Here is a 12,738-nt window from a genome sequence, read left to right as displayed (position 1 = left end):
TCAGATAATGCAAACTTTATACTCAGGAAGGTTGTAAGGGACAAAGATGAACATTTTATATTAATCAAGGGGTATGTAGAGCAGGAAGAAATAACTCTCCTAAACATATATGCACTGAATGATGGGCCAGCAAAATATTTAATACAACTGTTGACAAATCTGAAAAATAATATTAATAACAACACAATAACTGTGGGGGACCTTAACATGGCTTTGTCAACACGGACAGGTCAACCAGACTGGAACCCAACAAGAATATACTAGACCTGAGGAGAGAAATGGAAGAAAGAGGCCTAGTAGATATATATATATATATATATAGGACACTCCATCTCCTGAAACCTGGATACACATTCTTCTCCAATGTACATGGGACATTCTCCAGGATAGACTACATGCTGGCACACAAAACATACCTCCATAATATCAAGAGGATAGAAATTTTGCAGACTACCTTCGCTGACCACAAGGCTCTGAAATTATTTGTGAATTCCAAAGGGACACAGAAGAAAAACTTTAACACCTGGAAGTTAAACAGCCTCATACTGAATAACCAGTGGGTCCAAGATGAAATCAAGGAGGAAATCAAAAGGTTCCTGGAAACAAATGACAATAAAGACACAAACTATCAGAACTTATGGGACACAGCAAAAGCAGTACTGAGAGGAAAATTTATAGCTTTGCAAGCACACATCAGGAAGGAAGAAGGAGCTTACCTGAGTAGCTTAATGACACAGCTAATAGACCTAGAAAGTGCTCAACAAAAGGACCCAAAAATAGGAAGACAGTAGGAAATAACAAAGCTGAGAGCAGAAATCAATGAACTGGAAATCCAGAAAACAATCCAAAAGATCAAGGAAAGCAGCAGTTGGTTCTTTGAAAAAATAAACAAGATTGATAGACCACTGGCAAATCTAACAAAGAAAGAGAGAGAGAAAAACTTGATAGCTCGTATTAGGAATGAAAACGAGAGATCAATACTGATATGACAGAGATTCAAAGGGTAATCAGAAACTACTTTGAGAAACTCTACGCCACTAAAAATGAGAACCTGGAAGAAATGGATAAATTCTTGGACTCTTATAATCTTCCACAGTTGAAGGAAGATGATGTAGCATATCTAAACACCCCCATCACTATTGATGAAATTAAAACGGTAATCAAATGTCTGCCGAAAAACAAAAGCCCAGGCCCAGATGGATTCACTAATGAATTCTTTCAAACTTTCCAAGAGGAACTACTACCAATCCTGGCAAGACTCTTTCATGAAATTGAACAAACGGAAACACTTCCAAATAGCTTTTATGAAGCCAACATCACCTTAATACCTAATGTCTTCATATTTTCTTGGTTCTTATTAGTGTTCTGTTAAACTCTATCCATGGTTTCTTTGAGTTCTTTGAGCATCTTCCATATTGCTAGTCTAAAGTCCTTATCTGAGAGGTTGATTTGTTGGTTGGTCATTATCTGGTCATCAGAATTGTCATCTTCATTCTCTGAGTCTGATGCTGGCCTGCGTTGTTTCCCCATTGTCAGACTTGTATTGTGGGTGTTTCTACGTGTTGTGGTGGTATTCATTGGCTATATGATGCAGGCAGCACACTCCTCTGGCTCCGCACTTTCTGGATGGGCTGACTTGCCTCTAAGGGAGGGGAGTCCTCTGTGGATGAAGCCTCACACTGGATCAAATCTTAGGCCTGAGCACACAGCAGAGAAGACAGTTCGGAGAGAAATGCTTGCTTCAGTGATATAGCACAGTTCTTAGTGTGATTTTTTTCTTCTTGTTGCTATGGTGTTCTTTTCTTAGAAAGAGCGCATGGCTGCTTCACTTTGCTTCGTGGCCCTGCTCTGCTGGAGCCTCTTTTTGCCCCACTCCCAAGAGTTTCACGCAGGAGGATGTGGAGCGTCTGTCCTCTATTTTCACCTCACAATTAAAGGGCAATGCAGAGAGCACTGTCCTGTAAGTGGGTCCTTGTTTTTAGGTCTTCTCAGTGTTAAGGGAAGTCTCTTTTGAGCAGTTCAAAGTCAGAGCAGCAGTACGGTCTTCCCTGGTAGAGGATTGCTTCCAGGTGATGTTATAGACAAACTTGGATGTTTTGTGGATATCTTCCCTGGTTCAGGGGTGAATGTAGAATGCCCATTCTTCTGAGGCCTGTGCCAGGTCATTATGTCAATGTTTAGGGTGTAAGGTCCCATTGCACTACAAGATTTGTGCGTTCCAATCCCTATTAGATCTTATTTGTTAGTATTTTCCCATTTTAATGTGCCTATGCAAACAAGGAACAATGTCATTATCGGCGCATATGGGGGGTGTAAGAAAAAGTCCAACAATCCCCATAACATGGTTTAATCATAAGCATTAAACTGGGGGACTCTTTAACCAAAATTCCTTATTGAACAGCTCACAAAGAAAAGAAAAGATAATTTTTTTTAGAATCATCACTGCGTAAGAACATTCAGAGAAAAAAACACATAAAATATTCAAAAGACATACGTGTCCATTTGAAATAGTTGGGGGTTGTTAGTTCCAATGCATGGCTTTGGTCTGTGATTAGGATTTTGCGGTACTGACGTTAGAGTAATATTTGTTACTGATGGTAGGGGGGTGAAAAAATTAAAGAGCAAAAATGAGCTTTGTAGGGGTGTGCGAAAGGGCAGAATACAAAATGGACATTCTGCCTATGCAAAACATAACTTAAGGATAGGGAATACTCTTAATATATATTGTGTGCGTGGGGGCTAGTGCCCCCACACGGTTTTGAACATGTAGACTGGTAAGAATTTGCCAATGACAACCTTAGTGCAACTAAGTAAATCTCAGCACATCCCAAGTTAGGACCTTTCATCCAGGAGGGACCACCCAAAACCCACTTTGTCTGGCCGCCTGGGTTGGCACCCAGGAAGAAAGGCCTGGAGGCCAGGGGCAGAAGAGGGGATGGCTGGGGCTGTATCAAGGCTCTCAGCAACCCAAGTTAGGGAGAAAGCCTTCGACATGGGGTCTCCCCAAGCCCCATGCCGGCTAGGGCTAGCCTCCAGATCAAGAAAGGATTCAGTAGAGACCCGGAAGCCAGGATCTGCCCGCCCTCCATCCTGTGACCTTCCCACCTAGTGCTGGGGAAAGGGCAGGGAAAGCTTGGGTCCACATCCAGGAGGGACCTAAGTGATCCCTTTTCATCAATGAGATCACTACTGTGTCAATGCACATAGCATTTTCATTTATTAATATCATTATAATATCAATATATCAAATAGTAGTGTGACCTAGAAAGAGAAGGGGAGATAAGTTACTTACCTGTCTTGCATGTGTCTGACCTATAGACATGTACTCTTTGCTCTTCCCAATTTCTACTTTTTTCTTCATTCAATTTCTACTTTACAAAATCAAGTATTTTTAAGAAGCCAGAGAAGACTTCTATAAATATAGGTGGTCCTCCTTCCTTTAAAAGGAGATTAACAAAATATTTCTTAAATGCCACTCTCCTAATATAGTTAACTAATGTTTTATAAACCTTGATCTCAACACTTTTTACAGCATACCATTTGCTTTGTTTACAATTCACAGACAATATTTAATCTGTCTTTAGATAAGCAATTGTATAATTTGTATACCTTCATACTGTAAATGGTTTTTAAAGAGGTTATTATACTAATTTTACTTTGTCTTTTTGTATCTAGTGTTTCCACCACTATAATAAAGCACCATAAGTAAAATAAAAGAAAAATAGCACAAGTTATTCCTTTACTTCTAACAATTTAAGATCTATTTGGACTAGCCATAGATCCATCCCATAAAATAAATAGTGAATGTAACTTTTACTGGCAAGCAGAGTAAAAATTCAGAGAAAAAATTTGGTGGTGGTTTGGAACAAGTGAATATTTCTAGTAGATTTTTTTTGTTTTATTTTGTTTTTGGACCACACATGTTGACATTCAGAAATCACTCCTGGCAAGCTTATGAAGATAAGGGATACCCAAGATCAAACATGAGTCAGTAGAGTGCAAAGTAAATGCCCTACACATTATGCTATTACTCTGGCCCTCTATATAATATTGTTTCACTCTAGCTTTGGTCCTGAAGTATTGGCAAGATCAGAACAACTGGTAAGATTGGGAAGAAAGTAGCAATAGGTTTAAAAAAATACTGTGAAAGAAAAAGCATATTACAAAGGGGACAAAATGAAATTTGTTTCAAAAGAGACAACAGTAAATTTGGAACTCAGGATTAGACTACTAAATAAAATAGTATTCTGAATACAGGACTCTCAGAATGGTAGTGTGATGTAAAATACTGGGTGCAGTGGCCAAGGGGTTTTAGGTACATTGGTGGTTTTAAGGAAGTGCAGAGATAAATATCCAAACCAAGATCAACAACGACAATGAAATCATGAAATCATTAAACTAAATATAAAAGAATTCCTGTCAAGCTGGGAAAGGGAGGTATGAGAAAGAACCTGGGAACTTTGGTAGAAGGAATTTTTCACTAGTGGTGGGATTGGTGCTGGAGTATTGTATGTCTAAAAATCAGCTATGAATATTTTTTAAATTATTAAATATTTTAAATTATTAAAAATACTGTTTTAATTAAAAATTAAAAACAAGTTTAAAAAAATTAATGTGAATGTGAATGTGAATTTTTCCGTTGACACAGTCAGCACAATAGTTGGAATTTGGGTTGTTTTATGACAGAATAAAAGTCATCTGTTAGAAAACTAAATAGAGAATTTAATGCAGATTGAAGGTAAGTGGAAATTGCCATTTAGCAGTTAAGAATGAGCTAAACTATTCAGGACTAGAATTGAGCCACAAAACTGAGGATTAAAAAAATGAAACAACTTTGAACTCTTTCAACTGACAACTGAGAACTAGTAAGATAGGAAAAGTGAAAGGTAAAAGTAGCTCCAGAAAATATCAGCAAAATGAAAAGGCAGTAGTACCTAATTGAAAGAGACATTAAAATATGTTATTTAGTATTTGGCATTGTGTATTAAATGTCTTTGTAAAAAAAAAACTTCTTGCTTAATTAATCATTTTCTTCATGACCTGCAAGATGCCCATTCAAAAATCAAAACAAAGAAAAATGTTAATAAGAATTGCTCTTAATATTTGGAAACATGAACTTGAATAGAAATATTTGTATATAGTGTAGTAGCTACCCACTAAGCTGGCATAAATTTTAAGTGACACAGCCTTATTTTCTAGCTACATGGTGTTGGAAGTAGAGAGGAGGTTTAAAGTAGTTTTTTTTTTTTTTTTTTGGTTTTTAGGCCACACCCAGTGATGCTCAGGGGTTACTCCTGGCTATGCGCTCAGAAGTTGCTCCTGGCTTGGGGGACTATATGGGACGCCGGGGGATCAAACCTCGGTCCGTCCAAGGCTAGCGCAGGCAAGGCAGGCACCTTACCTCTAGCGCCACAACCCGGCCCCGGTTTAAAGTAGTTTTAATAATTGGTATTGTGAGGCAGGACAGATTTATCCATTTCTGAAAACACTTAGGGGATGAAGTGTTAACCACAGATAACAGATAGAAGGCATAGTAGTTAAATTCTGTGTGTATGGTTATTCTATACATTATCGGAACTGAAGTAACCAATATAGGTTTACTTGTATGAGTCTTACAAAAAAACACAAAAACAGAGAAATTTTCAGAAATGCCTGCTATATTTTCAGGCATCTGGCCAAGTTTATAATTTTCCTGATATTTTAAGATTTTACTTAGGAAGAATGTCTTAAGCTTTCAGAAGGCATCAAAGAATATATATAATCTGCATATCAAAGTATAAACTTAATTTTGAGATATAATATAGCTGAGAATACATTCTGCTTTTGGGACACACAAAAGCATCAATATGATGGACCATATGTTTTTTGATACTTGATAAATATAAAATAAAGACCAAGTAGGTTTTATCTTGCCTTTTTTCTTTTTTTTAATGTTTCTCTTAATGTGTTAATGAAAGGATTCTGACAAGTGAAGATCAGGAGTAAATTTTACTCACCAGTTTTTTCCTCTGGATTCTTCCTACTTCTCTAAATACCTCAGAATTGTCCTAAATGTATGCTGTAAACAGTAATTTATCATTAAACATTTCCTGATATTTTTGCCTCCCAGCTATGTTCTTATTTAAATAAAACATAAAATGGAACATTGGCTCTTGTTCTTACACTGTAAATGTGTGCATTATTTTTCCTCTGATTATCTGAGCCAAAAGTATGAGTATACACATATGATTATAACACAGAAAGACATTGATAAATTTACAAATCTAACTAAAATTTATTTCAGTTTCACACAAAGTAAAGTAAAATATAATACTTAATTGAAAATATAGGGGCTGGAGAGTTGGTACAACAGGTGGCATACTTGCCTTATACACAGCTGACCCAGGTTCAATACCTATATCTCCATATGGTTTCCTGAGCTACACCAGGAGTGATTCATGAATGCTAAACCAGAAGTAACCTCACTCCTGAGCATTGCTGAGTATGACCCAAAAACAAAAATAAAAGAAAAATATTTTTTCTTTAATTTTTCTCTTTAATATAGGTCTTTATGCCTTTAACTTTGGTATTGTCACTTTCAGTCTTGGATGATTTGACCAACATAATGTGACAACTTTAATAAAGAAGAAAATATTAACAGCAGATAATAGCAAAGTTTATTCATTTCTTATTAAAGACTACTTTCTTCTGTATTCAGATTTTGTGTATTTAAATTAACACTGATGTTCCATGAAGTAGAAAAGATTACTTCCTTCATTTTAGACACACAGGGAGCCAGAAGAGTGCCCAATGTTTTACCCTTTTACTTATGATCATGTGTTCAAAAGGACAGGCACAGAACATCATTAAAAGTTTCAAGAACTAAATAAGCAGAAATGTTTTGTTTAAAAAAATTTGTGGTCTTTGGTCTCAGGAAAATTCTTATCTAAGAATTTTAGGTAATTTTAGATTTCCTTTCATGTACTCTAGCCCCTACAAATAATTTAAAGTAGTTTAATATTGAGAGTGTACTTTAAGGCTTTAAAAGAATTCTCTGTATTTATTTCTGCTATTTAAAATCTTTGACATAAAGTTATTCTTCACACAAATGCAAAATTTTCTGAAAATATGTGTCTTGACCTGGTTAAAATATCTGAACATATGTGATATTACAATTTTTACTTTTTAACCCAATTTGTAATGGTATTGGAATCTAATGTAATTGACAGTCCCTGTCCCTGCTCTACTTGTTTTTCTTTCTTTTGTTTGAGAAGGTTCCAGTTCTTCAGTATTTTTAAAAGAACTTGAGGAGTTTATGTGTAAGTCCTCTTCAAAGTTTGGCTAACATTCACCAGTGAATCCTTCTTGACTCTGGATTTGTTTTTGGAGAGAATTTTATATTATACTTTCAATTTCTTGCTTGTTACTGGTCTATTCAGGTTTTCTACTTCCTCTTCGTTCAGCTTTGGGAGGTTATCCCAAAGGGCATCCGTGGGAATTCAGCCATTTCTTTTAAGTTTTTTGTTTTGACAGCATAGAGTACTTATAGAAATACCTTATATTTCTGGGGAGTGTCTTTTAATTTATCTCCTTTCACCTCTGATTTTATTCATTTCTTTATTTTCAGTTTTATTCTTTGAATAAGGTTTGTTTATCTTTTTTATTTTTTCAAAGAACCAGATTCTGGTTTCATTGATCCTTTGCATTGTTTTCCTGATTTACTAATAAATGATGCACATCTGCATAAAATCATAACAATAGAAATTTTAGCAAGATATTCTCAGACCACGATGCTATAAAGATTTAAACTAGCCATTTTTTAATATAATTTTTATTTTGATCATAGTGGCTTACATATTGTTGACAATAATATTTTAGGTACATATTTACATAAAATCAGGGGGGCTTCCCATCCCCAAATTGTCCTCCCTAACCCTCCGTTTTTGTCCTACCTCCCATTTCCTCTTCCCTCACCCTCAGGGCGGTTAGAATATATGGTCCCCTCTGTATCTAACCTACTACTTAGTAGTCTTGCATCAGTTTGGTCTTGCTGCCTCCCTTATTTCCCCCTGTAAGTGGGGGCAGGGCTAGCTAGTTCAAGTTACGTGGTTTTGCCTGAAAAAGAGAAAGTAAATAATCTGGGGTAAGGGTCTAATACCCCGAAAATGGGTAGAATCCTTCTAGAGGTTCTCATCATCAATTTGGGAAGTGAATGAGAACAAGAAGGTGAAACACTCCACCAGTACCAAAGGAAGTGTCAAATATCCAGTGAGGACTCCGGTTATATCGATAGGCACCACAAAAAACAGATAAAAAAATATTGAAAAAAATAAAAAACAAACAAACAAAAAAGAAAAAACAACAACAACAACAAAAAAAAAACACGCCGTGGTCTTGAAATAAGAAACATGGCGTAGCACAAAACGAAAGAAGAGAAAGGAAGAGAGAAAAAAAAATAAGACTAATTGGGGACAACAATTTCAATAATCACATCCAAACAGAGAAATCGACCAAAATAGCTAGGTAAATAAAAATAATAATAATGATAATAAATGAAGGTAATATATATATATATATATATATATATATATATATATATATATATATATATATATAAATGTCCAAGGTTTTGTGTTTTTTGTATTTTTGTTTTTTTTTCCCTCCTGCACTGGCACAGTAAATATTGGGGTTATTCGAAAAGGAATTCACTTGCCCTATGCGATATGGGGTTTCTCCGTCCTTGGAGTATAGTGTCATGGGATCAGCTCTTTGCTCAGGATCATTACTCTCCCGGTGGTGTTTTTTTTTTTTTTTTTTTTTTTTTTTTTTTTTTGGTGTGTGGAAGACTTCTGCTCTGTCCAGGGTGATACAGTCAGAGCTCTGTGTTTAGAGGTCTCAGTATCTGTACAGATCCTGAGGTAGGACTTATGGTGAAGTCAGTCTTTGTGAATCTAGAGGTTCCGTTACCTCAGTGCCATTTTAATCCATCTTCTGTGGTTGGTGGTCTTGGTCTTTGCACTGAACCTAGGATGGCATCTAGAATAGCGTCTTTCTTTGTGCTTCCAGAATCCCCTTTCCGTTACAATTGTCTCTGCCGGACCTTTGGAACTGGGGATCATGCTTATTGTGCAGGTCTTAGCTCAAGCCCTAGACTAGGGCTTTTTTATTGGTCCCAAGATGTATACAGTCTGGTCGTGGTTCTAGCAGCCAGTCATCTGTAAATCACGATCTTGGCTTTTTGGACCTACCAAAGGGTGCCACGTCTTCTGGTTTTGTCTTGTCATTAGCTCGTAAGGTAGGCTAAACTGCTCTAAGGTCAAGTTGTTCACATTTTCCTCATTGTCGGGATATCATGTTAGAGCTGGCCCTTGTTGTTGACCCTGCAGTATTAAGGCTGTCCCAGATGGAGTTTGTTTCTTGCAGCTGTTGTGAAGAGCTGTGCCGTTTCTATGTCTGGGATCCAGGGTTCAAGGCTGGATGAATGGTATCTAAAAAAGAAGAATACAGGGGAAATTATATTTTGATAACTGAACAAAATGCTACTAAATAACTTGTGGATTGCAGAGGAATATATATATATATTTGATATATATGTTTGATATATATTTAATTTCTTCTCTAGGTTTCATTGTTTGCCAATTCTGCTAGTTTTTGTAGTTCAGTGGTTCCTCCTTTTCTAGGCTCTTAAATGAGTATTTAAGATTTGATTTGGGGTTTTTATCCTTTCCTAATTTAAACCTGTATTGTTATCAATTATCCCTTAGTACTACTTATGTGTTCTTTTAGTACTCTCCCAGAGTAGTTACTTTTTTTCATTCTCCTTTGTTTTGAGTAATCTTTTTTTATTTCTAATTTGAATTCCTCTGCAATCCACAAGTTATTTAGTAGCATTTTGTTCAGTTATCAAAATATAATTTCCCCCGTATTCTTCTTTTTTAAAAATGGCTAGTTTAAATCTTTATAGCATTGTGGTCTGAGAATATCTTGCTAAAGTTTCTATTGTTATGATTTTATGCAGATGTGCATCATTTATTATTAAATAGTGTGTCTTGGGAAATGCCTATGTTGCACACTAGTAATAAATCTGTATTGAATATTTTGAGGCTGGAGATTCCTGTGCAGGTCAATTAATCATAGCTCTTTCGGTTTTTCATTTAGGACTCTTGTTTATTTACTGATACTGTGTAGTTGATCTACCTGACAACATATGTCCATCATCCACTATTATTGCTTTGTGGGTAATTTTTTGTTGTTGTTGTTCTGTGAGCAGTATAATTACAAAAATTTTTGTTTCTTTATTTGATGCATATATGTTGATAAGTATCACTGTTTCCTTTTCCTATTGATCCTTTAATCAATACAAAGTGACCCAGCCCTATCATTTATTTGTTTAGTTTAAAACCCATTTGTTCTAGTATAGTTATCCTGTCTTTCACCCCCCTTCTCAACACACACTTAGATTGCATACTTGTTTTCCATCCTTTCACTCAGAAACTGTGTTTATCTCATGAATTCAACTCTTGTTTCTTGGAATCAGCAGACAGTTGAGCTTTGTCCCTTGATCCTTTATGGATTTGTATAAGAGATTCAGTACATTGACATTAAGAGAAATTGCTTATATAAAAGTCTGTGTTGCCATTTTTCTGTGTGGCATTTGATTGCTTCGGTCATTTGCTTTTTTACAGGCAGCCTTTCAGGAATTATTGCAAAGTTGGTTTAGTGATAGCAAAAGTTGTCAGGTCTTGTTTAAGAATGCTTTCATTCCTCTTTCTAATCTAAATGACAGTTTTGAAGGGTAATGGTCCCAAGGTTGAAAGAATATTTTCCCTTTCAGCACTTCGAATATGTCACTTCACTTTTTGCTTTTTTGTGTGGTTTCATGACATATCTGTGGCTTTTCTTATATTATTCCTCTTGTATGTGAGAATGTTCTTCTCTCTTGATGATTTAAGTTGTGTGTCTCTTTGATTATTGACATTTTGATTACAATATGTTTTACTATCATTCTTTTTCTTTTTTCTTTTGTTTTGTTTCCTTTTTTGACCACACCCAGAATGCTCAGGAGTTGTTCCTGGCTCTTCACTCAGAAATCACTCCTGTCATGCTAGGGGACCATATGAAAATACCAGGGGTTGAGCCCAGGTTGGCTACTTGCAAGGAAAATGCCCTACCGGCTGTGCTATCTCTCAGGCCCTTTGGTAGCATTTTTTTGTGTCAAATTTGTTTGATACTTTGGACATTTTGAAACTGTGCGAAACCTCCCTCCAGAATTTGGGAAATTCTATGCTATTTTCTCACCTAAAAGTCACTCTACTTCCCTTTTATTTTTTTCTTATAGTATTTATGCAATTTGTAGATTATTTCTGTGCTATTTCCCTTTATATTTCTTACATTCTCTTCCATCCTTATGCATAGCTTTTCTTTCACCACTTAGTTATTGATAGTGGCTTTTATTTTATCCTTAAGTTTGATGATCTGAAGCTCTACCATCTACAATGTTGCTTTTGCTTGGTATTGTATTCTTTTTCTCTTTCACTTCTATTTGTATGAATTCTTACATACTCTGAATCAATTCTTCTTTAATTTGATTGATTTATACTTCAGTGACTGCTTGATTTCCTTTGTCATCATACAGATTGTCGAGTTTACCCTCGATTAGCTAGAGAATTTTGATGAACTCAAAGACTTACCTGAACTTTAGTCCCTGTCAGCTAGAAAATGAATTCCTGTTACCTCATTGTTCTTAGAGTTTGATAGATGCTAACAACAGAGTAATAGAGTTTTATATCCTTGAGGAGATGAACACTGGTATGATTGCTGTTATACACTGAGAATTTGCTACTTGTGCCTCTTGTTCTGTTTACATTACCATGTAAAGCAATTTTAGCAGAACAAGTGGTGGTATGGCTAGTTCCTCCATCTTAGTTACATAGACTTTTATGGGATATTCTGACTCTAAAATAAGAAATATAGTTTTCCCATCAGATCTCAGAGAATGTGATATGGGTAGAAATTAGCTGTCCTTAGGCTGTGCAGTCCTCAATCTCAATGCATCCACTAGATGGTGGGGAGGTTTCTATTGGGTGTGTGAATGGAAGAAGAAATCCCATTTTCACTAGGCACACCTGGATTGCGAGAATTTGAGATTGGCAGCAACTAGTATGAGAACTGATGATTGGATGGAGGGCATAGGTCCCTTGTAATGACTTCTCCATTTTAATATGTTTTCTTTTTGTTCGTTGTTGTTTTGAAGCCACAGATAGAAGCCTTCAAGGATTATTCCTGACTGGGTGCACAAAGAATCACACAGTATCTAGGGCCTCCTGTCCATGAAGCATAAATTATCCTTGAGCTTTCTTCCTGTCTACCTTTCCAGTTTTATTTTCCACATTTTTTGATTGGTGGGGAACCCACCAGGGAACCCACCCAGAACATTCACAGGACTTGCCCCTGGCTCAATGCTCAGGGGTCACTCCTGGCGCTACTTAGGACCATATGAAATTGAACTCAAAGTTGGACATGCGCAAGGCAAGCACCCTTCCTCTGTTATTATCACTCAAGCCTTCCACTACTGGTTTCTTTAGCCATTTCTTCTTTTTGAGTATTATTGCAATTCTTTCTTAATTTACTCTAATTATAAATGATTATTACATTTTATATAGATAACAATGTTCAGATTGATGACATTAAACATCTTTCCCTCATTGTTAAATCTGGGATGACTCACAGTTAATTTCAAATCATCAATATTTTAATTAT

Source organism: Suncus etruscus, chromosome 16 (genome assembly GCF_024139225.1).
Source record: "Suncus etruscus isolate mSunEtr1 chromosome 16, mSunEtr1.pri.cur, whole genome shotgun sequence".
NCBI lineage: Eukaryota > Metazoa > Chordata > Mammalia > Eulipotyphla > Soricidae > Suncus > Suncus etruscus.
Note: the sequence above shows the minus strand (reverse complement) of the source record.